Here is a 25,695-nt window from a genome sequence, read left to right as displayed (position 1 = left end):
AGCACGAAACGCGTCAACGTACACGTGTTATACACTGTTTTAAAAACATTAGGGGAACGTGTTTTTGAACGTATGCCATGCTCCACAAAACAATACCTCACACCCAAGTACATTACCAACTAAATATGTTTTACCGTTGAAGTATACAAAAGAACATCGATGGATTCGCGTTCATTTTCAGAACACAAACGGAAATGTCCAAATATGAGCGAAAACAAAGTTATAACTTAACAGTCCTCCAGGCTGGATTTTTATCACAGTTGGAGAGCTTCAGTATGGCGTATGTCCTCCACGAGCATTTATCACAGCTTGGCACATACATAACATGCTCCGTATAAGTCGACGGCGGTCACGTTGCGGTATCAGGTCCCATTCTTCAATGAGAGCCTGTTCAAGGTATTGGAGAGTGTGTTGGAACAGGGCGTCCACGAACACTTCTGTCAAGCCTATCCCACACATGCTCGATGGGATTAAGGTCGGGACTCACTGTTGGCCATTCCATCTCTTGAATGTCCAGTTCTCGCAAGACAGCTCTATATGAGCCCTGGCATTGTCGTGCACGAGTGCGAATTCATGACCAACCCCGTATGCAGCAACCAACACATGCTGTAGCAGTATCTGCTCGAGGTACCCCGCAGCGGTAAGATTACCACAAACGACGACAAGATCCGTAAGGCCATCAATATTGATGCCACCCCACACCATCACAGAACCTTGGCCGAATCGGGCGCCTTCCTAGACAACATTTGGCATGTACTGCTCACCACGGCTTCTCCATACACGATGACGTCCATCACGCTGTGTCTGGGCAAATCTGGACTCGTCTGTGAACAATACAGATCTCCACTAGCAAAGTTGCCAGTTGGCGTGGGTACGGGCAAACAGAAGGCGACCGAGCTCGATAGCTGCAGTCGCTTAAGTGAGGTCAGTATCCAGTAATCGGGAGATAGTGGGTTCGAGCCCCACTGTCGGCAGCCCTGAAGATGGTTTTCCGTGGTTTCCCATTTTCACACCAGGCAAATGCCGGGGCTGTACTTTAATGAAGGCCACGGCCGCTTCCTTCCACTTCCTAGGCCTTTCCTATCCCATCGTCGCCATAAGACATATCTGTGTCGGTGCAACGTAAAGCAAGTAGTAGCAAACAGAAGGCGAGCCGCGCGATGTTGCTACGTTAAACAGGCCACTCGAACAGGACGTCTGAGTCGTAAGAACACTTCTCTTAACCTGTTCCTTATTGTCTGGTCAGACACCGTGACTCCAGTGGTCCTCCTGAGGTCGTGTTGCAGTTCTCTGGTAGTTGCTGAACGACGCCGCAACGCACAGATGGTCAGATATCCGTCATCCTGTGGGGTTGTCAAGCGTCCACGACCTTGTCTAACCCGCCTTGTGAACTGGCCTGTCTCACTGTAGCGATTCCACAAGCGTTGAATAACTGACGGAGAGACATTGAGATCCACAGCAACACGACATCCTTCCTGGATCAAAGTGACGGCCCTTGCGACTTGAACCTCGCTAAGATGTCTCATGGGATGTGATGGTTTACGTACAACGTGCTCAGATGACCGCAGTAGTCTGTGTACCTCACAACGACACACGGAGGCACCACTATTCACTTTGTTTTGAGGGATCACCTGACAGTATTATGCATGGTTACGCCTACAGATGGAGTATAACTTCGATTTGACATACCCTGAGTAGCTAAGGTCTCAAGGTATGCTGTACGACCATTGGAATCCTATCTACCAAATTAACGTTCACATACGAGACGTTACAAAACATGTCACCCTAATTTTTAAAACTGTGTATTAAGTTAACTGGTGGTTTTTGTTTGTTTGTGATTTTTGACATCTATTCGGCGTCTACTTCTGTACTTCTACCTCGACACAAAAAAGAAAGCCATCATTTAAGCCTGGAAGGCAAGAGAGAAAAATAAACCCAGTGGGAACCTACAGGCCATACTTATCTCCTGATCGAAGTGATGTCCACAAGACGTTCTGCAAACTTTGCAAAATAGACGTTCAGTATATCTTTTGGATGAAGGGTCTTCAACCCGCAGATTGGAAAAGAAATTGTACAATAAAAATGAGTGAAATGTTTTTTTCTATGTTATTAGTTCAGCAAGAGTACTCTTGGTCAATACTAATTTCGTGTGGCTGTTTCTAGCCGAGTGCAGCCCTTGTAAGGCAGACCCTCCGATGAGGGTGGGCGGCATCTGCCATGTGTAGGTAACTGCGCGTTATTGTGGTGGAGGATAGTGTTGTGTGTGAGTTGCAGGGATGTTGGAGACAGCACAAATACCTTCATTAACCAATGAAGGTTAAAATCCCCGAACCGGGCGGGAATCGAACCCGGGACCCTCTGAACCGAAGGTCAGTACGCTGACCATTCAGCCAACGAGTCGGACCTCTTGGTCAATAAAAAAAGAGGGAACTTGGCAACACAATGCTTTTGAAAATGTTACAAATTTTGTCGTTTTAAAATTACTGCTAAAAATGTAGCTGTCCCCCAAAACTGTTGAATGTCCCCCTTTATTGTCATTCTTATCCCTCATTCCTTCCTTCAACTGTTGGTCACCATAAGGACGCAGTTGTAAATGAGTGGCCTGCCCACTAGCAGGTTTCCGTTGATTCCCAGTTCTGCAAGTATTTGAAGCAACACATCGCGGTCAATGGGGTCGTATTATAGTGTATTGAGGATAGGGATTATATGGCCTCAGCTGCTGTGTGCAGACATTTTGATTTGACGTCATTTAGGCTACCTGCGTGTCAGTTTCGACGTTCCGTTTAACTATAGGCCCTACTTGATGGTAGAGAAACCGGAGCTCTTAGGCGACGTGTTACTGAGTTTTAATGCATTTTGTCGGGTAAACATCACATGTGTCACCAGAGATCTTTCACATGCCGACATCTTATAAAATAGAATGTCGAACGGATTTAAAATATCTGACTCTATAAACTGGGGTTGAACACGAGATCATAGGATCCAGAGGAATACACTTTACCACATGAGCTGTTATGGAATTAAAACTGAAGCCTAATTATTGTATAGATGCATTTAGAAAATATTAGGTAGAATGTCCGACTCGTGTCTGGCTCCTTGGATGAATGGCTAGCATCGAATCCTTCGGTTTAGAGGGTCCGGATTCGATTCCCGACCTGTTCGGGGATTTTAACTACGTGTGATTAATTCCTCTGGCTCGGGGATGGAGTGTTTGTGTTTGTCCCATTACACTCCACTTCATAAACACGCAGCACACCACAGAAACACGCAATAGTGAATACACTTCCCTGCAGATAGGGTTAAAAAAGCGCCAATCTCACATGCGGTGCACTATTCCCACTAGAGTGTGGGAAAAGCAGTGGAGGAAGAAGTGCCCGCCTCATAATCGAGAGTTGTATCCCAGCTCATGGTCCGGCCCCGCAGTGTAGGGGGAAACGCGTCCGCCTGTTACCCGGCGGCCCCGGGTTCGATTCCCGGCCGGGTCGGGGTTTTTTAATTGTAATGATTAATATCCCAATCGTGGGGACTGGGATGGGTCGACGCCCCGAACATAGAATTTTTAAAGAAAAATCCCAGCTCATCTTCTCGATTTCTGAAGGGCGGTCTTAGATCTTAGCACTCCATGTCAAAGATTTCCATCTACCCGATAAGAATACCTCAACCGTACAGTCGAGTTCCGCTTAATTACTGGAGGGTGTACGGTCAGATATTGACACACTAGGATCTTCAAAAGGCAGAAGTATTCAGTCAGCAATATGTAAAGATTGTTGGTTACAAGGATAATGTCCAGACAGGGGATGTGAGTAACACTAAAGAAGTATTAAAATTTACCTATGATAACAATGACATTTACAGTAAGATACAAAAGTTGAAAACTAGAAAAGTAGCTGGAATTGATAAGATTTCTGGGGATATACTAAAGACAATGGGTTGGGATATAGTACCATATCTGAAGTACTTCTTTGATTATTGTTTGGTTGAAGGAGCTATACCAAATGACTGGAGAGTTGCTATTGTAGCCCCTGTGTATAAAGGGAAGGGTGATAGACATAAAGCTGAAAATTACAGGCCAGTCAGTTTGACATGCATTGTATGTAAGCTTTGGGAAAGCATTCTTTCTGATTATATTAGACGTGTTTGTGAAATTAATAACTGGTTTGACAGAAGGCAGTTTGGGTTTAGGAAAGGTTATTCAACTGAAGCTCAGCTTGTAGGATTTTAGCAAGATATAGCAGATATCCTGGATTCAGGAGGCCAAATGGACTGTATTGCGATTGACCTATCTAAGGCATTTGATAGGGTAGATCATGGAAGACTACTGGCAAAAATGAGTGCAATTAGACTAGAAAAAAAAAAAAGAGTGACTGAATGGGTGGCTATATTTCTAGAAAATAGAACTCAGAGTAGGCGAAGCTTTATCTGACCCTGTAATAATTAAGAGGGGAATTCCTCAAGGCAGTATTATTGGACCTTTATGTTTTCCTATATATATCAATGATATGTGTAAAGAAGTGGAATCAGAGATAAGGATGTTTGCAGATAATGTTATTCTGCACAGAGTAATAAATAAGTTACAAGATTGTGAGCGCCTGTAGGGTGACCTCGATAGTGTTGTGAGATGGACGGTGGACAATGGTATGATGATAAATGGGGTTAAAAGTCAGGTTGTGAGTTTCACAAATAGGAAAAGTCCTCTCAGTTTTAATTACTGCGTTGATGGGGTGAAAGTTCCTTTTGGGGATCATTGTAAGTACCTAGGTGTTAATATAAGAAAAGACCTTCATTGGGGTAATCACATAAATATGATTGTAAATAAAGGGTACAGATCTCTGCACATGGTTATGAGGGTATTTAAGGGTTGTAGTAAGAATGTAAAGGAGAAGGCATATAAGTCTCTGGTAAGACCCCAGCTAGAGTATGGTTTCAGTGTATGGGACCCTCACCAGGATTACTTGATTCAATAACTGGAAAAAATCCAAAGAAAAGCAGCTCGATTTGTTCTAGGTGATTTCCGACAAAAGAGTAGCGTTACAAAAATGTTGCAAATTTTGGGCTGGTATGTTCCGAGCTGTCAGAGGAGAGATGGCGTGGGAGGACATCAGTAGACGAATTAAGTTTGAGTGGTGTCTTTAAAAGTAGGAAAGATCGCAATATGAAGATAAAGTTGGAATTCAAGAGGACAAATTGGGGAAAATATTCGTTTATAGGAAGGGGAGTTAGGGATTGGAATAACTTACCAAGGGAAATGTTCAATAATTTTCCAATTTCTTTGAAATCATTTAAGAAAAGGCTAAGAGAACAACAGATGGGGAATCTGCCACATGGGCGTCTGCCCTAAATGCAGATCAGTAGTGATTGATTGATTGATTGATCGATCGATTGATTGATTGATTGATTGATTGATTGATTGATTGATTGATTGATTGATTGATTGATTGATTGATTGATTGATTGATTGATTGATTGATTATGAAGATGAGGGCCCTACCTAGGATGATTTCTAAAGCTGAATTCGTCACACACACCCAGCCCCCGAGCCATTGGAATTAACCAATTAAGGTTAAAATCCCCGACCCGGCCGGAAATCTAACCCGGGACCCTCTGGACCAAAGGCCAGCACACTAACCATTTAGCCATGGAGCCGGACAGTAAGATGATACAAGTCTAATATGAAAATCTCACGAATATTAGAAATGGTTGCCGAATTGTAGGGCCTACTTCCCCTCAAAACAATATCAACCACCATTATCACAAAGACCTCAACCCACGTTTGTATAAATTTCAAGGCAGGAGCGTAACGAATGTGCTACGGGCCCGCCCACCAAAATAAACATTCGGCCCCCCTCAGATAAAATGTAAAACCTATAAATAACTTAATATAAATTTAATTACAGAAGATAGAAGTAATGCAATATAATGTCAAGTTATATGAACAAAGCGATTTCTCGTTAATGTAAGATTATTAAAATATTGTTTAATAAGTTTCATTTGACTGCTTCCGTGCTTAATCGGCTAAACTGCTGAGCTGCCAACCTTGCACCACTTAATTGTCCGTGCTATGGTTTCATTTCTCAGTAACTACAGAGCTATACTCTGTACCCGATGCGGAAGTCTCGGTTATAATAATTTCTTTGATTATGACACAGAAAAATATACGAACAAAATGAAATGAAAAACTGTTTAAATAAACTTTTGAGAAAATATCAAAATATCAAACTTCACGCAAAGAGAGCTCGTTCAAAACTGAGTTGGCTGACTGTTAATACACCAACTTCTTACTAGTGTTAAACACTTGTCATATAAATGGGTGACAAAAGTTAAATGTTCTACAAAATTTGTGCGGAATGCGATCTCGGGTGCACTACACAGCAAGTATCATTTTGTAACTAAAATATTATATATTGTTATCAAATTTCATTGCCGTAATTATTTTAAATAAAAATGAAACGGCGTATGGCTTTTAGTGCCGGCAGTGTCCGAGGACATGTTTGGCTCACCAGGTGCAGGTCTTTTGATTTGACTCCCGTAGGCGACCTGCGCGACACATACACCCATCCCCGTGCCGGAGAAATTAATCAATGATGGTTAAAATTCCCGACCCTGCCGGGAATCGAACCCGGGACCCCTAACCAAAGGTCAGCACGCTAACCATTTAGCCATGGCGCCGGACATTTAAAAATAACTTCGTGTAGGTCTCTTCTGAAGAGCGTGTTGCGAGAGACAATAACTGTGCTGTGTGACACTCAACACAATAAACTGCAGTCAAGTAGCAATGACGGCCGGCCCCGTGGTGTAGGGGTAGCGTGCCTGCCTCTCACCCGGAGGCCCCGGGTTCGATTCCCGGCCAGGTCAGGGATTTTTACCTGGACCTGAGGGCTGGTTCGAGGTCCACTCAGCCTACGTGATTAGAATTGAGGAGCTATCTGACGGTGAGATAGCGGCCCCGGTCTAGAAAACCAAGAATAACGGCCGAGAGGATTCGTCGTGCTGACCCCACGACACCTCGTAATCTGCAGGCCTTTGGGCTGAGCAGCGGTCGCTTGGTAGGCCATGGCCCTTCAAGGGCTGTAGTGCCATGGGGAAAAAGGAAAAAGGAAAAAGTAGCAATGACTCCACGCAAAAATTGTAAAGAAAAATAAAAGACTGATTCTACAAAATCGCACTGATCATTTTCGTGCAGAGTGACATTAAGCTAGATATACATTATTTTTATTTTTTCGCGAAGAGACCGCGGGCCCCTTAAAGGCCCCGGCCCGCCTCCACTGCAGGCCCTAACGTTACGCCCCTGATTCTAGGACAGAAAATGTTCCAATTTTATTTTTACTAAAAACTGATGCCCCCCCCCCCATCTTTGTTCGTAGTATTTTTTTGCCCCAGAGCACACCCAAATTCCTGTCCGCCTCAGTAGGTACATTTCGATTAGAGCAGTTAGCACCTATTTAGGTAGTCCTAGATTCAATTCCCAGCTCTGCTTTCGAACTTTTCCTTCGCGTGGTTAGAAGAGAATTTTATAAGGGATTTCAGCTAAACTTTGTGTGGCTATTACGGAGTTATTTAATAATAAATGTAGCAAACCTGGTCACGATAATTACTTTTTTGTTTTTAATGGTGGAGTAATACGAGTAATACGAGTAATAGACTTTGGTCCACAGACTAGTGTAGTGTTGTCCTGTTAATTGCTTTCTATCGGGCGAGTTGGCCGTGCGGTTAGGCGCGCGTGGCTGTGAGCTTGCATCCGGGAGATAGTGGGTTCGAATCCCACTGTCGGCAGCCCTGAAGATGGTTTTCCGTGATTTCCCGTTTTCACACCAGGCTGTATCTTAAATAAGGTCACGACCGCTTCCTACCAACTCCTAGGCCTTTCCTATCCCATTGTCGCCACAAGACCTATCTGTGTCGGTGCGACGTAAAGCCGCTAGCAAAAAAAAAAAAAAAAAAAAGCTTTTGGAAAATATTCACTCAGCCATAACTGTTCCGCTCGTCTGGACATTAATATCTATTTAGCAGGCCTATAACCTATATGTTGCTGTTCGTAATTATTCACTGCCAGGATTGACAAGGGTGACCTAACACTGGAACGAAGGTACAATCACATCATTTTCTTTGATAGAACGATAGAATGAGAGGTATCATGATCAGAATAGCTGCTTCCACCATCGGCATCGGACTTAAGCACCTGCGTATACAGATAGAAGATACAGAATGTGATTCAAGACGTTACTTACCGTGCAGTATTAAAACCACTTGTAAACGAGAACCTGCTGACCGCGAGCACACACTTGCTCTGGAAGAATATGGAGGAAACTAAGACTGCTACTTACAGTAGCTAGAACAGTTGTCAAGGTTATCGGTCAAGTTATGAGGAGAATGACGGCAGGGGTGAACAACATGTTCTGCAGATAGAAAGAGATTACACAACACAGTTTCCGATAAAACCTCCGTAGTCGAGTGGCTGACGGGAAGATTTGATTCCAGATTCTGCTAAGGCCTTTATATGCCCTTCCTACAGTCCAGCTCGGGATTTATCAGCCCCCATTTCAGATCTAATCTTGATAGTTTGAAAGACGGAGGAGTGGAACACAACACACTACCACGCGGCTTGTGACAGAAGCCACTGGAGTAACAACCTCCGTAGATGAAGGAGGGACAGGAATGTCACAAAAAAAAAAAAAAAAGAAAGGGAAATATTGCAGAATTTTGAGGTACACAGAACAACCGCGAAGTTATGAATTGTTATTCAGTCCTTCTTTCCTTTTATAATTTGTTTTATCGGGCGAGTTGGCCGTGCATTAAGGGACGCGCAGCTGTGAGCTTGTATCCGGGAGATTGTCGGTTCGAACCCCACTGTCAGCAGCCCTGAAGATGGTTTTCCGCGGTTTCTCATTTTCAAACCAATTGAAAACTCAATTACGGCCAGGGCCGCTTCCTTCGCACTCCTAGGCCTTTTCCTATCCCATCGTCGCTATAAGATCTATCTGTGTCGGTGCGACGTAAAGCAAATTGTAAAAAAAAAAAAAAATGTGGAATTTGTTTGATTGTATATTTTACATTTTCATTTAGGAAGCGCTGCAGAGAACATGTTTATAATGACGTCCCAAATCTTGAAAATCATTGATTTCAGGAAGAGAAAACTGAACAGTATACTTGTAAATCTGATTACTAATATGTGTCTATTACAGAATCACATAATAAGTCTATGCAAACTTTGGGCTGGGAAGACTTGAGAGTAAGCAGACGAGATGTGGTGTTTCGAGCTGTCAATGGAGATATGGCATGGAATGGCATTATAGTAGACGAATAAGATTGAACGGAGCTTTTCAGAGTAAGAAATATTAAGATAAAGTTGGAATTTATTGAAGAGGACAAAATGGGGCAAATATTCATTTATATGACGAGGAGTAAAGAATTGGAATACATTATCAAGAGAAATGTTCGATAAATTGCCAAGTTCTTTGAAAACATTTAAGAAAAAGCAATTGATGGGGAATCTTCCGCCTGCGTGCGTGCGTACACGCATCACGGGAACATGGCTAAACAGAAGTTAATGTCAGGAGAGAAGGCACTTGTTTAAGCCCCTCATCCCTACTCCCACTTGGTGGAGAAATCATTACTTTTTTTCCATTTTAGCCCGTTGAAACTAGAAATTATAGGACTTATTTAAACAAGCAATTTGTACAAGCCCTCATGTCTTATCAGCTAATTCTTTCCTTTATTTAATTTAATGATTAACAAAATGATTAGCGGAAATACGCACAAAATGCCGTTCGTCGCGGCTCACCGATCTGGATAGCGCCACAGCAAGTAGTGACACTTTGCATATGCTGTAAGGAAGGGTAAGAGGGGTACATTTTTTGCCAAGGTCATGGACACAGAGGTATGATTCACCCGCTTGCCAAGTGCATTCGTCAGTCTGGCAGTCTCTAATAATTAGTGTCTGTTATCGTAGTGTGTAGTCAAATACTAAATGAGTCTTAATTGTACAATCACGCCGTGCTTCTGTTTAATTGTAATATGTGTGTAACATTGTTCCTTTAGTGTATAGTGTATAGTATTATAGTATTGAATCAAAATCTCTAACAACTATTATTACCGTACTTAAGTTGTAAAGTGTCAACTTTTACCTCCCTGTCGAAATTCGCTCAGAGAGCATAAACAAAATCACAGTTTTGTAGGGGTTTTTCCTTTCAGTTTTGATTATATACCCCGCCTCCCGTCCCCCTCCCCCCTCTGCTATATACCACAAACCCGGGCAAATTTTGTTGTCAGTACCGTACACTTTTTTCCCGCTCACCCCCTCCCCCTCACACACACTTCTAATTTTAATCGCCGCTACGGTTTGTAATATTGTAATTCATGCTGAGTAAAATAGTAGTTATGGGGAAGTTCTAGAATGTAATTAAATATATCCGTTAATACTGGTCCTATAAATGCTTCAGAGTAGGTACAGATGAAGTGTTATCTGCTCCTGTAATGATTAAGTGAGGCATTCCGCAAGGCAGCATTACTGGACCTTCATGTTTACTTACACATAGGCTATAAATGATGTGAGGGAAGAAGTGGAATATAATGTTATACTATATGGCAGGGCCTCTTAGAGTGCATGCACTGGTGCATTGCGCGGTGCAAGGTGCAAAAGACAACTTCGCTAGTTTGACCAGAGTGCAGACCCCTCACTCCTCGATTTTGAACAATAGGGCTGTCTCTTTCCCTACGCCTATCTCGTTCGCCCCGCCCATCTCCCCTTCCTCAATTGCTCTGCAGCGCTCCACCATTCGAGCAGAGTTGAGCCGAGTTTAGCCGAGTGGCCTCGAAACAAAATGCATGTCCGAACCAAGCCGAGTTGGACTGATACACGATGCACAGAACCTCTGCGCCTCGGTTTGCACGCGTGAGATTTTGGGCGACTGAAAGGCCCTGCTGTATGGAGTAATAAATAAGGTACACGATTGTGAGCGATTGCCAAAAGCCATCGACAAAGTTGGAAGATGGACAGCACACAATGTGGTAAACGGGATGAAAAGTGAAGTTGCAAGTTTCACAAAGAAAACGTCCTCTCAGCTTTAATTACTGTGTTGACAGGCCAGTGCGCTGTGGCACGGCCAGTTATGGCTGTTAGCTCTGTACTAGGCAGACAGGGGGCTTGAATCCCCCATCAGTCATCCTCGAACTGATTTTCCGTGGTTTCCCATTTCAACTGCAGGCAAATGCCGGGATGCTACCTTTCTTATGGCCACGGCCGCTTCCTTTCCATTCTTGATGATGATGATGATTATGATGATTATTGTTGTTTCAAGGGGCCTAACATCTAACGTCATCAGCCCCTATCTTCCCATTCTTAGCCTTACACCTACACCCACAGACAACAGCCTCACTCAGCGGTATTATATGTTACTCACTCCCATGGGATGTACCGGTAAAGGCAGCCACGGCACTAAAAGCCATGCGCTAATGGAGGACAACGACGATGACTATGTTGATGGAGTGAAAGTACGTCATGGGGATCACTTTTATACGTAGGTGTTAATAGCCCTGTAAGAAAATCGCATTAACGAGGTTGTAAATAAAGGTAACAGATCTCGTCATATGGTTGTGAGGGCATTTATAGGTTGTATTAAGGATAATAATAATTAGGGTTCGGATTTATATGACCTAAGAAACTCTTAAAATATGACCTAAACATCTGTATGTATAAAAACAAGAGTTTTGTCTGTACATTGCTCAGAATTTAAAAAGGAATGGTATTTCTCTATCGGTCGTGTCCACAATAACAAGGATATGCACTTTTCTCTTTTCCGTAATTTCTGTCTGTCTGTCTGTATGTATGTATGTATGTATGTATGTATGTATAAACGCACATCACGAGAAAACGGCTGAAGAGAATTTAATGAAAATTGGTAGGCCTACGCAAAGTCGGGGAATGCGCCACTACAATGTATGCTATAAATCTGTAACCGCGTTCGGAGACAATTGCGACTACACCAATAATAATAATAATAATAATAATAATAATAATAATAATAATAATAATAATAATAATAATAATACCAGTAGTAAATAATATGACTAAGGAAATTGTAAATAATGCAGTGGCGGAGTGTTCATATCAGAACATAGAAGCGTGACGAGTATCTTTTAAATACGCAAGATTAAAGCAAATATAGGAAACACTTACAGGCCTAAAATGACAACTAAGACAGGATGTGGAAGCAGCTGGAAAACCCTACGAGGTCTATGGGAACGTATAACGTTATGGGAGAGAAAAGACTTACATGAAACACCCTCTAGCTCAATTCTATTAAAAATAACAAATTTAAAAAAAATTACAAGAGACTAAGTTACATAACAGAACAGCAGATACTTAACACATTTGACAAACAGAATAATTACGAAACCAAAGCACGAATGAAAGGGTAGTTGATTAAAAGACAGGAGAAAGACTTTAAATTACGAGAGCGAGAATCTAGGGAAAACTCAGACACGTTGAATATTAAACTTTAAAAATTGCATTAAGCAAGAAAATGTCGAAACGCAAAGGAATTAAATTAAATGAAACGACATCAGAAAAAATTGATAATAACATGAAAATAGCACTGAAATAACACTTACCTCGGAAAGGCAGGAGTTCCCGAGGGTAGCCCTCGAGCGCGAACGCTCGCTAGGGCGGTCGGATGGAAAATGACACCGAGCACACGCATCATTTTTCCAAAGCCGGCAAGAAGACCGGATATGGCTCGATTACGATTAACCAATAAGAAACAATTTCCACTAGATTCTCGTTCGCCAATACATTCGCATGACCATATATGGTCATTTCCGGGCTACTGACGCTAGAGAAATTACATCACTAATTTCAACATCCATAACCGCGCGTGCGGTATAGGCTGTTTCAAATTAAAGCACCTTTACATTTTTTAAATGTCATCAAATTACATCATGATATACAGATCACTTTAACACTCTTGCAATGTTAACAATCCGAGGTTTTCTTAAATTACATTTTACTAGTTACATAATTTTTGAATCAAAATATTTCTTGCATCTTTCAATGTACATACAGTTCAACATTCCTTGTCTATTGCCTAAAAGAAAAATTATTACACACATATTTAAATTAATATTTCTTGCAGTTACATAGAGTCCAGAGTTCTTATCTCTTCATTTCTCAAAATATTACAAACAAAACAAAAATATGTTAAATTAAAAAAAAACTTTTACATTTCCAAACTCTAACTTCTTGCAACACACAACATCCAGTTCCAGTTCTCTATCCCACCACAGTTTACAAAATCGTTTTATTCACGCTGAGTGAAATGGCAATTTAGACGAAGGCCTAAAATGTAATTCTCAAATATTTATGTTATTAGTGGTCCTATCGATAAATACTACATAACTACAGTTATATAGAATTAAATTTCCGATCATTTATGTCTTATACATTTTTACATTACCGGCTAAGTTCATATCAATGCCGAGCCACAAGAAAATGGGTAAACATGGGTAAACAGAATTTAATGAAAATCGATATTGTAACGTTCATTACCATGCCATAGGCATGTTAGGAGGTTTAGTCAATCAAATACGCCGTTTTCCGCAACATTCTGCGATATATAATGTCGTAATTAGCAGCCTACATACCGAACCGGGGTGTGATTTGCGATACGCCAGCCCGAAGGGAGCAGTTTTCTGCGCTGTATCGAGAAAGGGATAGCGCATTACCGCTGAACCTTGAAATCGCGCTCTCTTTTCGAGCGAGCGAGGAGAGATGACGCTACGCGTGGAAATGCAGGTTGTCGGAGAGTGGGCTGAATTAAGGTGTGTTAACCCCCCAGAAATAAATGTCCTTTACCAATTCAACACCGCATTCATTGGTGCCACTTCACCATAATTTACTTAAAAAAGGAAGAAGAAGAACACCTTCATCTGAGATAATTTTTGGAAATTTATGAGTCAGGTCTCATTCCAACCGATGTATTTAATGCTAATTGTCGATGCATATAAATGCAGTACTTGAATAGTGGATCGGTAATGACGCCTGTCATACAGTAGTACGCAGATTAAAGATGACTGCCGAAATCTGACAACGTGTGGGAAAAAGTGGGAGGTCTTGAGTGATGAGCCATGACGCATGAATTTCTAAAAGGACGCGTTTGAGATTGTGAATGATACTGATCGTTTTAGGTTTATATGAGATCAGTAGAAAGTAGGGGTTGAGAGCTATAAATTGATTGTTTTCACGTCGCTGAAAGATTCCGATTACCGGAGCTTCATTTTAAACAGGAGCGTGGTTTACCTCCTCCCTGACCAGTCAGTCCGAATGCTATAAGTAGAAGCTGGACTTAAATACAGTATCCCATTGTCATTTGTGCAGCCGCAGTACTCACACGTTAGGAGTGAACTTGGATATCAGTGTATGAAGTGTTGTGTCAAGGAAGAAAAACACATCAGTGTGATGTAAAATATCGCGAAATAAGCCGTGTGGTACAAGATAATGTACAATGGAGATGAATAGAAGCCTTATCTCAACATTTAATTTTTTTAAATATCAACGACAGTCAGTTGCGGCTCATGATGCAATCATCAGTGAAAGGGCAAACGCATCAGCTTGTTTAGAGGTAGTAAGACAGCTAATTACGTTCAGTAATTAATAGCGACCGATCTAAAGCATTTTAAGAGTGAGTGACGTTCAGTAAAATTAAATTATTCCTCATAGAATTAGCATTTGCATACTCCATGGACACTCGTGGTGATAGACTGTGTGATTAATGGGGAAATGAACCGTGATTTCTACAAACTTGCCACTATTTGCATTAATCTATTTACAGTTATTAGTGGATCTTAACACCAGTAGATTCCTTTGAAAGTACATAAACTGATTTCCCATTTTTGCCTGTATGTTTGCGAGTGGTCGTTGAACCCCGAGATCTGGAGCCTACGAGAATCGCGCCTAAGTGCCTGCAGTCATTTCTACAGGGGACGTCTAGAGACTTCACTAAGAAGACCACAGTTCGACACATGGATCGTGTTAGGATGAAGAGGAACCAAGGACTATCAAAGAGAAGACCACTCATCATGATGGTGTAAAAATCTAAGGTGTACCTCGAGATGACGGCAAACCATACCCAGCATTCGATAAGTACATTTAATTTGAATACATTAAACCACGAGATTTGCATGCCAGTAGCAATTTTTATTTTGTAAATATTAAAATGTTATAATTAATAATATTAAATGTAGGGAACAATATACGCGTGTGACTGGGAAAATATTATTTATTATTTTAATTAGGGTTTTCAGGTGATTTAAGAATAATCACTGATATTTAGCAGGCTTATTTGCATGAATTATTATATAGATCCCATAAATTCTTAGTGTATATTAAGCACATATTTTGAGAAGAATAGCGCTTTAGCTAAATTTATAACTTCTTCGTAATGTTACTATTTGGTAAAGATTTTCATAGTAATTTGAATATAAATTATATGTTTGCTTCAAGGTGATTCAGGTATTTATAAATCCCATATGATAATAGATGATCATTGAAGATGTTCCAAACCGAGGTAATATGTGAATTATATAGATACGCGTGTAGAATTAAATTAATTATATAAACTGTGAGAATGAAGTATTCTCTGTAAATTAATAGAACGGATTTGAGATGCAGTGGTATGATGTGGAAGGTGAAGCTTGTGAGATGTTTTTGAGATGTTGGAATGATAAAAGATTATAATAATTACGGCTGTTGTGATATATTAAATTAGGCTGAATATATAGCCAGATAATGAATAATAAGAAGTGATGGCTCTCAAATGAATGCGTACTTGATAACGAGCCGAGATGATATAAAGGAAAAAGAAAGAAAGAAAGAAAGAAAGAAAGAAAGAAAGAAAGAAAGATTAATTTGTGTTTTTGTAGCCCCAGAGCTGGACACAGCTATTGTCATGAGCGACATATATACGACGTAAGGACTTGTAGGGTCTGAGGGAGATTGTGTTGTTTCCAACAAGCCTAGCGTTTCACTGCAAGATTCTTTTCATTTGCCAGAGCAGCATCAATTCCATTCTAACGATACGTTATGAGTAACGCGGATAATTTTATGATTTTGCGAAGGATAGACCCCTCCCCAGTTTTATGCATTAAATTAGCTCGTGATAGGAGTTTCAGAATTTTTTTTACCTCGGAAGCTGAAGAACCTGAGTTCGACTCATGTTGGGACCATGGAACTAACCTGATACTATGGCTTGATTAAGCCATATCTTCAAGAGGTATTGTGTGCTATATGTTTGATATTTTCTAGGTAATATGTTTACTTGTTTTATTATTCCCCAAAGTGTTTTATGGTGATGGGTTCGATACCAGCGTTGGTTGATTTTCTTTGAATATAATTTCTTATGTAAACCCAGGATACACGTGTGTGTTCAGTGTAATATATAATTGTTGTGGTCAAATAGACCATGTGTTTGATATGCGGCGATGCAATCTCGTGTGTAAAGTAGATGTACTTGTGGAACGCACAATCACAAACTTTTCAAATGGTGTCAGCCAAAAATCATTGAAGAGCTGCAGTTAATCTTTGAAGATATTTGGAGAACAGAGAGGATTCCAGAAGAATGGAAAGTGGCTCTAATACACCCATTGCATAAAAAAGGGGGCAAACTGATAACTACAGAGGCATCTCTCTTCTGCAAATTGCATACAAGGTATTCTCAAAACTATTGCTGAATAGAGTAGAAACATCACTTGACAAGCAACTGGGTGAATATCAAGCTGGTTTTCGAAAAGGCAGATCTTTTTCAGAACAAATATTTAACTTAAAATACATAATTCGCCATAGAATATTGAATTCAAAAGACATTGTTGTGACGTTTGTCGATTGTAAAAAGGCTTTTGACTCGGTTGATGGAGAAACCATAGATAAAACAATTCGTGAATTTGGAGTGAGAACTAAATTGGCAAACCTAATACGTGAAAGCCTTACTGACACAATTTCAAAGGTGAAATTTATGGGTGAGATATCCAAACCTATTAAGATAAATACAGGGGTACGGCAAGGTGACGGTCTGTCACCCCTTCTATTCAGCTGTGTTCTAGAGAAAATTGTAAGAATTTGGAACGTAAAGCTTAAAGAGCATAACATTTTGCCGGTAACTTTGGGGAGAAAAAACAAAGGCATTGAAATAAATTGCCTAGCATTTGCAGACGATTTTGCTATATTGTCAGAAAACCTAACAAGTGCAACAACACAAATCAATCTCTTGGAAGAAATAGCCAACAAGACAGGTTTGAGAATCTCCGTAGAAAAATCAAAATTTATTACAAACATAAAGAATGCTCCAAAATTTTTGGCAACAGATATTGGTCCAGTGGAAAGAGTAACAAAATTCAAATATCTGGGAGAAATAATTAAAAAAGAGAATGGTTTAGCAAAATCTGCAGTAGAAGAAAGGGTACACAAGATGGAAAAAGCATATGGTATCACAAATAATTTTTATAACAAAAAGTGTCTATTTAAAAATCTTAAAATAAGGCACTACACTACAGTGGTGAAACCGGAATGCTTATATGCAAGTGAATGCCTGGTACTAAACTATAGATTAGATAAACTTGAGGTACTAGAAAGGAGAATCATGACAAAAATCTTAGGCCCTGTGAAAACAACAGAAGTATGGAAATCAAGATCTCATGATGAAATATACAGGAACATAGAAAACTTAACAGAAACCATAAGGAAAAGGAGATTGCAATTTTTTGGACATATTTACAGAATGGTTAATTCCAGATTAACAAAAAGGATTTTCAAGTACCTTTGGGACTAAAAGGCAACTACTAGCTGGTTTCAAGAAGTAAGGAAAGATTTATAAAGAAATAATATAAGAGAAGAAGAAACTGTGGACAGATAAATTTTTAGAAAGAGGGTGGTAAGTATTGAAGGATTCCAAGGAAGATTGAACAAGAAGCCTGGTGCGAAGTGGTCCGAGGACAGAAGGAAACAGCATAGTGAAAGGATGAAAGAATATTGGAAGGAGCGGAAGAGAAAACAACACAGTATGAAGAACTGAACTGAAACTGGAACGTGGTTATTAGCAGGCCTCATCGGAAAGAAGAAGAAGAAAAATTAAATTTCCTAAGTTTTAGGTTCATTTTTAGTCGTGAGAGTGAGCTAGCAAATCTATGTTAGAGCCATCTAACCGCAGAAAACGAAATTCTTTGAGAGTTTACAAGTTCATATCCGTTGGCATAGATAGCCGTAGACAAGGCGCGCAGTTTAAATAGCCGGGAACTCCTGGTATTATTATTATTATTATTATTATTATTATTATTATTATTATTATTATTATTATTATTATTATTATCTTCATACACTTCATATACACAAAACACATCACACTACCATCCACCACAGAAACACGCCTCCGTAGCGTAACGTTTAGCACTAATAGCTGCCGTCCTCGAGGACCCGGGTTTGATTCCCTCTACTGCCAGAAATTTAAGAATGGCAGGAGGGCTGGCGTGTGGTTGAAATGGTACATGCAGCTCACCTCCATTAGGGTGTGCCTGAAAATAGCTGCATTACCTCGGGATGAGGACACGAGTTTTTATCCGACTCCATGGCTAAATGGTTAGCGTGATGCCCTATGGTCACAGTGGTCCCGGGTTCGATTCCCGGCAAGGTCGGGAATTTTAAACATCGTTGGTTAATTTCCCTGGCACGGGGGCTGGGTGTAGCCTATGTGTTGTCTTCATCATCATTTCATCCTCATCACGACGCGCAGGTCGCCTAAGGGTGTCAAATCAAAAGACCTGCACCTGGCGAGCCGAACCCGTCCTGGGATCTCCCGACACTAAAAGCCATAAGCCATTTCATTTCACGTAATACTGATGACGTCCCACCACACAGCTTTGGCGTAAGGAAGGATATTCAGCCGTAAAACTAGACCTAACTGCGGTACGGCCTGACTAATGAATTAAGTAATAGAACAGGAATAATAATAGCGATAATAATGTTCATTTCCCCGTGTACCGAGCTCGATAGCTGTAGTCGCTTAAGTGCGGCCAGTATCCAGTAATCGGGAGATAGTGGGTTCGAGCCCCACTGTCGACAGCCCTGAAGATGGTTTTCCGTGGTTTCCCATTTTCACACCAGGCAAATGCCGGGGCTGTACCTTAACTAAGGCCACGGCCGCTTCCTTCCAATTCCTAGGCCTTTCCTATCCCATCGTCGCCATAAGACCTATCTGTGTCGGTGCGACGTAAAGCAACTACCAAAAATAGCTTTCCCCGTGTGGGTGGGGCTGGTAGAATACACTCACGGTATCTCTAGCCTGCCGTAAAAGGCGACTAAAAGGGGTCCCAGCGGCTTTCATTTTTGTAGCACTTTTGAGCTTGACATTGCTTCAGTTATTTGTGTCAGGCAAATCGCTTTCATATTTCTTATCCGACCTCCCTTGGTCAACTGTTGTTCTTTTTCTGTCCCGACGGTGTTAGGTTTTCGAGGCCTGGGGAGTTTTACATTTTCAAGCCCTTTATGGTGCTTGTATTTCTTTGGACAACACATTCATTCTAAGCATTGTTAGAACTATTCATATTTTGCTTAGGATGGTTGCCCAGTAATACTTTTCCTTGAGTCAATTGAAACTTGATATACTGCATTCTTTCAGACCATTTACAGATAAAACTGACCATTTAAAGGGTGCTGTACATGAAATACAGGCATTAGTGTAAGTAACCACCAAACACACACTTTCCTTGAAATACAGTATACTTTCTTTCTTAATCTGCTTACCCTTCAGGGTTGGTTTTTCCCTCGGACTCAGTGAGGGACCCCACCTCTACCGCCTCAAGGGCAGTGTCCTGGAGCGTGAGACATTGGGTAGGGGGATACAACTGGGGAGAATGACCAGTACCTCGCCCAGGTGGCCTCACCTGCTATGCTGAACAGGCACCTCGATGGGGGATGGGAATATTGGAAGGGATAGACAAGGAAGAGGGAAGGAAGCAGCCGTGGCCTTAAGTTAGGTACCATTCCGGCATTTGCCTGGAGGAGAAGTAGGAAACCACGGAAAACCACTTCCAGGATGGCTGAGGTGGGAATCAAACCCACCTCTACTCAGTTGACCTCCCGAGGCTGAGTGGACCCCGTTCCAGCCCTCGTACCCGGCAGAGCCTGGAATCGAACCCGGGTTTCCGGGGGTGGCAGGTAAACACACTAACCACTACACCACAGAGGCTTTATTCTTTATTCAAATAGAAATTTCATTCCTGCCCTGTAGCTCTTTGGCCGGTGAGTGAGTACATAAAAGTAGAATTTTGGAACACATACATAGAAGTGTGTCTCGCACATACTGAAAACAAAACATAGTCAAATACAGATTGAAACAGAGAAAATGTAAAACATACACACGTATATAACAAGGAAATAGTATGTGATTTCTTCCATGTCAGTCTATTTTCCATTCATTTCGGTTGGCACATAAAATATAAACACACAACACATCGCACTGAGAGAGAAATGTCTTCAGTTCATCTTGACGTACGATACGAAAAACACTATGGTGGAAGCAGAAGAAAATGAACGAACACTAGTGAAACAATGAGAACGCGAAAAACACAGAATGATGGAAAATGAACACGGATAGAGATGACACTGGTAGTGTCGTAAAGCACTCAGACACAGATATTGGAGGCCGGTACCACTGCCGCGAGGAGCATCATAATATCCAGTAAAAGAAAAGTTAGATTAAAAAGGCAGTGGGGCAGAGGGGGAAGTTACGTGACAGGGGTGGGTAAAAGGTAGGAGATAGCAGGAGAGCGGTCATTATTGAGGATAGCGGTGGCAAGAGGAGAAAGGTTGAGGGCTACTTTAATCGTAGAATGATTGTTGGCTAGGGCAGATTATAAGTATTTGAGACGAAGATCATGGACATGAGTAAGGATGGTGGGGAAAGAAAAAGAGGTTGGAAGTCAGCAGAAGGGGTGTCAAAGGGGAGATGGTATGCAATACGCATAGCATATCTGTCAAGTTTAAGCAAGGTCACGTATTGTTGACTGTCAGCTGTGAGCTAGGTCAATGAACTGTATGTTACGACAGGTCGGATAAAGGATTTATAAACTGTGAGGATTTGGGAAGGACGGAGGCCCCACGTATTATCGGGCTCGGAAGCGTTGAAGGGCACGTTTGTAGACTTGTGTTAAATGATGTTTCCAATGAAGGTTGTTCTGAAATTGAATACCAAGGTAGATTAGGATATTAGTTTATATTAGTGGGGTATTATACAGCGTTAAAAGAACTCGGTGACGGGGTCTAGAGAGGCGGGATTTTTTCCGAAACACAATAAATTGGGTCTTGGTGGGATTAACAGCAATATGCCAGGCGTCGAACCAGGATTCAAGAAGGGAGAGGTAGGTCTGTAAATAACGGGTAAGAGTAACAATAGTAGGTGTAAGTGCAAGGATAGCCAAATCATCGGCATATTGATAGAGTCTTAAAGGGGGTTCGGGATGTGGGATATCATAAGTATATAAAAAATATGAAAGTGGGGAAAGGGGGGAACCTTGGGCTACGCCCGCAGTCATACGAAAGGAATAGGAACGGGTACCACGGATGAGGATCTGTGCTGATCGATGTTGAAGATAGTTGAAAATAAATCGAATGATAGTGATAGGAATGGGAAGATGGCGTAACTTAAAAAGCAACCCAGCATGCCAGACTGAATCAAAAGCCTTATTCACATCGAGGCAAACTAAAGCGGCAGTTTTGCGGGGGCGAAGAGAGGCATTGAGAGAAGAGGAGATGTGAAAGAGGTGATCTTGAGTGGAATGATGGGATCGAAAACCGGCTTGAGAGGATGGAATAAGACCTAGAGGGTCGAGATAGGAGGAAAGTCTCCTACTCAGAATCCCTTCTAGGATCTTGCTGAGGACAGGGAGTAAGGAGATTGGGCAATAAGACCGAATGTCAGATGGGAGTTTATGGGGTTTTAGGAATAAGAGAAAATTGGCGTTACCCCAACGATCGGGGTACGCGCCAGTATAGAGAATGTAGGTGTAATAATGCTAAGAAGATCAAAAAGAATAGGAGGATCTTCTTGAATATGACGATATGAGATTGTATCTGAGCCAGGGGAGGTGTTTTTCCGATGTTTCAGGAAAAACCGGATATCATTGGGTGTAACGGGAGCATTTAATGGATTAGTATAATCAACAAGAGAAAAATGAAGGAATGAAGGTTGAAGTTCAGGGAGGTTAGGATCAGAGTAAGCAATGATGGTGGGTTCGTGAGGATGATGGAAATTAGGGACGTGGGAGGGGGAAAACACAGTTTGATAATAGTCAGCGAAAAGATTAGCCTTGTCTTGGTCAGTCTGTGGATGATTGGGGGGATGTGTAATAGGGTAGCGAGGAAGAGAGTGGGTAGTTTTGGTTAGTTGTCCAAAAGTCGTCCTAAAACATCGAGGGTCGTGATAATTAGCTAGCTCAGTACATTTGTCCATCCAAATTTTACGTTTAATAGCTTTAATATATGAGCGCATGTGGCGTAAAGTTCGGCGGTGTTGTTGAAGCGTAGTAGGGTCCTTGGTTCGAGTATATGCAGTAAAGTAGTCATGAGCTAGCTGCAATAAACGGAGAGCTTTGGGCGCTATAGGAGGTTTGGAGGGGTGGTAGGAGTGACGAGGAATATTAAGAGAATCTGCGGTAAGGACAACTCGCTCTATTTTAGAAATTAGGGCTAATAGAGTGGGAATAGTAGTAGGCGGTACAGCATCACTGAGTAAGTTAGTGAGAGTAGTGCGATAAGCATTCCAATTAGTGTGATTGAAACGACGTTAGGGGGTAAGGTCTGACGGGGAAGAATACCAGGAAAGGTGAGAAAGGCTGGGGCGTGAATGCTACCTATGGAAACGAGCTGCTGGATGGTGATGGATGTGGCAAGGGAGGGAGAAAGAAGGGGGGCATCAGGGGTGGAATTATTGGCTGGGAGGGTGTGGAAAGGAAAATGGAAGCTCATGCCCCGGAGAGACGTACATAAATTAGTGAACTCGGAGATTTGAGTAGGGGTATAAGAAGTAACATTAAGATCTGCAACTATAATATATTCAGAAAATTTAGCATCTATGTATTTAATAAAATCAGAGGGAATGAAAGGTTTAGACGATATGTAGATAGTAGCTACCGTAATAGTTTTCTGAGGAGTAATTACTTTTAGTATTAGATATTCAGAGAAATTAGTAGAGAAGTGAAAGTAATGCTGAATAACAGTAAAATCCCGTCTGACGCCGATAGCCACGCCACCACGGCCTTGAGTCGGACGATCAGCGCGATAGAAAGTATACCGGGGAAATCGAGGCATTTGGGCCGGCGTCAGAGATGTCTCATTCAGAACAAAAATATCCGGGGCGTACAATGAAAGGGAGGTGTCCAGCAGCGGCCGATTGGACTTAAGAGATCTTATGTTGGCATAGTAGAGCTTCAATACGCTAATGCATAAAGTGAACAGTACTTAGGGGAAAAAAATGCAAAATGCATTTTACTCCCCGAGTACGCCACGTCGACATGAGTGTTCAAAACCAATCGAGCCACTTTAGGATGTGTGGGTGATGGAAGGGGAAGACGTTCTGTAACACCATCGTAATAAAACGGATGATGTTCTCAGAACTCGGGGAGGGGAGGGAGGAGGAAGAGGCAGGGGTAGGCAGGTCTTGAGATTGAACAGGGACAATGGTTTCAGGGTGATCAGGTTCAGGAGCAGGTTTGGAACGACACTTACAACTGAAAGCAGGATGATTTTGATTACAGTTAACACACTTTGGATTCGACTTATTGAGACAAGCATTAGTAGGATGCTCCTCACGTGAACAGATGGCACATACCTCCGGATGAACACATGGTGTCCCTGGGGCGTGGTCGAACCTCTGGCATGTCTCGCAGCGGATCTTCCGAGATGGTGATGTTCTGGAGGGTTCCACACGATGGCGCCGGGCGTAGATCATGGCGCCGTCACGGAGCAGGGCGTCGAGCGTCGAGACGTTGCGTGATAGAATGCGAACCAAAGAAGTGGGCCCTGGAGCATTCCGAATACGGATAACTCGGTAGATGTGGTGGCCCTCGAGTTGGAGTTGAGCAGCCACCTCATCGTCGGTGTAGTCTCGGTCGACTCCATAAGCAACCACAGATAGAATTGTTGCTGGTCGGGTGGGCGGTGCAGGACGTTGTGCTGGACGCTGTGTGGTGACATTAGTAGCCCATGCATGTGTCCCCAGTTGATGAGCTCCGACGTTACTCGTGAAGTGATGGTAAAATGGTTGGCAAGTTTTAAGATTATAACCATCTCTCGTCCGTTGGATTTCCAGTTTATAATCCTGATGATTTCGCGTGAATTTTGCAATTAGTTGATATATGCACCTGATGTTGGCCTTGGTGATGTCCAGATTTGTAAGCTTTATCAGATAGAAAGGCGGTTGAACAGTTGGCTGGAGCGATGGAGTAACAATACTGCGCTGGCGAATATTAGGTTGTATTGCATGGGTTTTGCTCCACCTGAGCATAGCAACGTACATGTGCAGGCATGTACGGTGCAGGTTGGTCCAACAGGTTGGGCAGTTGGTGGGCGGTCGATGGTCCAGGGCCCAGCAAATGGATCCCAAGGTCCGTTCCAGAAGATTCCAGACGAGCATTAGATCGCGGTGAGGTTGCGACAGAGCCTGGAGAACGTTGTATCAGGGATTGCGTAGGCCAAATTCTCTTCCTTTCTCCATCAGGACTTCCTGAACCAGACTCCGATAAACGACGAGGTTGTTTTATTTGAGTACCTTCCATGTCCTTTGGTGGCGACCTGGGCGAACGTGATCGCGCAGGTGATGGCGGCGGTGAAGGAGTCATCGCGTAACTTCCAGAAACTTCCTGATATGTAGACGTAAGACTGTCGACGGGTAGAGATTTCGGTCCGATCATATACTGTAGACTGAGTGCCACAGAGGCGGACAATACAGTATACTGGTGATTCAAATTTTGCACAATGAATGATGATGACATTACATAGATGATAATAGTTTGTATGTAGATACGATAATAATCTTTTGGGCTTTTTTTTTTACAGAGAACTTTGCTCTGCGTCTTGAAAAGATAATCTCTGTTCACGAACAAGACTTCTCTAAAAATGAATGAAGGTTTGAATCACTTGAACTTAAGAATGCTTTACCGTTGTCTATAGTAAGCGGTACTCTCGTTCGCCACTAGATGGCTCCCTGTGTGCAGTGTGAACCATCTCGTGATGAGGAGAATACGAATTTGGAAAAAATCGGAAATAAATAATAATAGTGAAAGTACACCTATATAAATCCTTAATGGCTGGCAACCACGTATTACGTAAGTGACAGAGATTGTCCCTGTTGAAATACGTATTTCCACAGCTTGCCGTATAATCCCAGACCTGTAGTGTTTAGTGTGGGTAAGAGCTCGAACATCGGGTCGGCAGATGCAGGATGAGTCTGGGCCCACACGTGGCCACCGCTGGTCCGTGGTCCGACAGCTCTGCACTCTGATCGGCCAACTGAGCAGAGGAAGGATGGCCACGGCTCTACCGTGGCTCTACGCCCCTGTATTCGGGAGACGGAGAGGGACTGGTCGCTACCTTCGGCTCTCTTGAAAATTGTTTTCCGTGGTTTTCCATTCTCCTGCACTAAGGTGAATGCCGAGACAGTT

At 42.1% G+C, this 25,695-nt stretch overlaps 1 protein-coding gene across 1 annotated transcript in view; it reads right to left on the bottom strand.

The window, feature by feature from the left end:
* Positions 1-8,329, bottom strand: part of LOC136858528 (regucalcin) — a 73,454-nt gene extending 65,125 nt beyond the window's left edge. The window contains exon 1 of the mRNA XM_067138132.2: positions 8,226-8,329. The gene's annotated coding sequence lies outside the window, so the exon portion shown is untranslated. The remainder of the gene's footprint in view (positions 1-8,225) is intronic.
* Between the last annotated feature and the right edge of the window lie 17,366 nt (positions 8,330-25,695).

This window comes from Anabrus simplex, chromosome 1, assembly GCF_040414725.1.
Source record: "Anabrus simplex isolate iqAnaSimp1 chromosome 1, ASM4041472v1, whole genome shotgun sequence".
NCBI lineage: Eukaryota > Metazoa > Arthropoda > Insecta > Orthoptera > Tettigoniidae > Anabrus > Anabrus simplex.
This window is presented reverse-complemented; position numbering and strand designations above follow the sequence as displayed.